General features: G+C 44.1%; 1 pseudogene across 1 annotated transcript; it reads left to right on the top strand.

The window, feature by feature from the left end:
* Window positions 1-1013: 1013 nt before the first annotated feature.
* LOC308274673 (large ribosomal subunit protein P1-like) lies at window positions 1014-1359 on the top strand (annotated as a pseudogene). Its single transcript has one exon. The product of its transcript is annotated as a large ribosomal subunit protein P1-like (transcript).
* Window positions 1360-2202: the final 843 nt, after the last annotated feature.

The following is a 2202-nucleotide window of genomic DNA, read 5'->3' on the forward strand; positions in this document are numbered from 1 at the left end:
GAGGTAGAGACTGGAGGATTCCAGTTTGCTAACAGCCTCAGCTAGTTAGTGAGGTCCTTCGCAACTCAGTGAGACCCTGTTTCAAAAAATAAAAAGACTAAAAATATAGGACTGGGGGTGTAGCCTGGAGGTAGAATGCCTCTGAGTTCCATCCCCAGTACCACTAAAAAAAAAATGTCTTTTTCTGCATCCCTCTCTGTTACAGCTGTAACAGTGCTGTGGACACTTTTTCTCAATTCAAATAGATATGTTGAATTGAGAAATTACAACTAATAGCTTGGTTGCAGCTTACACAAATCCTTATTACAAAGTCAGTAGGAAACAGAAAAGGAAGAGAAGGCTGGGCGTGGTGGCGCAGGCTTGTAATTCCCGCACTTGGGAGGCTGAGACAGGAGGATCGCACGGGTTTGAAGCCAGCCTCAGCTACTAAGTGAGGCTCTCAGCAACTTAGTGAGACCCTGTTTCCAAATAAAATATAAAAAAGGTCTGGGAGTATAGCCCGGAGGTAGAAAGCCTCTGGGTTCCACCCCTAGTACCACCAAAAAAAAAAAAAAAAAAGAGCAGCATGCCTGGAAGACATGCTGGAGAGCCTGAAAATGGAACTTTGCCTTCCTCTCTGACCCTGGCCCTTAAATACAGTTTTCTTATTGGTATGTTCTTATCATCATTACCTAGACAATGGGCGAGTAACTTATTTCTTAGGCAAGTGGTGCCTTCTTGTCTCTGGACATTGTACTTACTAAGTACAGAGGTCAATAATCTACCTTTTTCTGCCTCTGCTGTATCAGGCTGTATCAGTTGCCCATCAATGATGGGTTCTTTGAAGTAACATATGGAGTTAACATTCCACATATCAAGTGTGCCGGTATTGGAAAATTGCTCCAGTATTGATTTCCAATAAAAATATAAAAGGATTCTTTCCCAAGGTGCTTGGTTCTTCCAAGGAAGCTAAGGCTGTGTTGGGGTGAGGCCCTCACTTCACCTGGTGACTAGCACTGCATCTGGCAGCCCGCACTATGGCCTCCGTCTCCGAGCTCGCCTGAATCTACTCCACCCTCATCCCGCACGATGATGAGGTGACGTACGGAGGGTAAAATCAATGCTCTCATTAAAGCAGCTGGTGTAAATGTTGAACCTTTTTGGCCTGGCTTGTTTGCAAAGGCCCTGGCCACGGTCAACATCGGGAGTCTCATTTGCAATGTAGGGGCTGGAGGACCTACTCCTGCAGCTGGTGCTGCACCCGCAGGAGGTCCTGCCCCCTCTACTGCTGCTGCTCCAGCTGAGGAGAAGAAAGTGGGAGCAAAGAAAGAAGAATCTGAGGAGTCTGATGATGACATGGGCTTTGGTCTCTTTGACTAAAACTCTTGTAACATGTTCAATAAAAAGCTGGATTTTGGCCAGGCATGGTGGCACACCCTTATAATCCTAGAGCTTGGGAGGCTGAGACAGGAGGATCGCACAGGTTAGAAGCCAGCCTCAGCTACTTAGTGAGGCTCTCAGCAACTTAGTGAGACCCTATTTCCAAATAAAATATTAAATAGGTCTGGCAGTATAGCTCAGAGATAGAAAGCCTCTGTGTTCCACCCCCAGTAACACCAAAAAAAAAAAGCTGGATTTTGCAGATTAAAAAAAAAAAATTTATATATATATATATATATATATATATATATATATATATATATATGTAAAAGAAGGTTAGCACCTGGATGCTGCACAGGCTCTGAGGCAGGGAAAAATACAGCTTTGCTTGTTACACTTCATAACTCCCCCCACCACTGCTTTGCCTTGATGTTAACCCATAGTAAGAATGTAGAGGCAATCAAAGCCTTTATCTTTAAAAATATATAGAAGCAATTAAAAGCTCTAAGGTAACAGTAACTCTACCTGGAACACTTTAAAGCCATAAAGGAAGTAAGAGTCTCATTCCTTGCTCTTAGAGATTATACACAGCTTCACTGGTCACAATTAGTGCCTCTGTTTCCCTCCTCTTCTTTGTGACCCAGCCTTGTTATGTGGAATGTTAACTCTATGTGTTACTTCAAAGCACCCATAATTAATGGGCAACTGATGCAGCCTGATAATAGAGGTAGAAAAGATAGATTATTAACCCCTGTAAAGCTGGGCGTGGTGGCACACGCTTGTAATCCCTGCGCTTGGGAGGCTGAGACAGGAGGATCGCGTAGGTTCGAAGCCAGCCTCAGC

This window comes from Muscardinus avellanarius (genome assembly GCF_963383645.1).
Source record: "Muscardinus avellanarius genome assembly, chromosome: 16".
NCBI lineage: Eukaryota > Metazoa > Chordata > Mammalia > Rodentia > Gliridae > Muscardinus > Muscardinus avellanarius.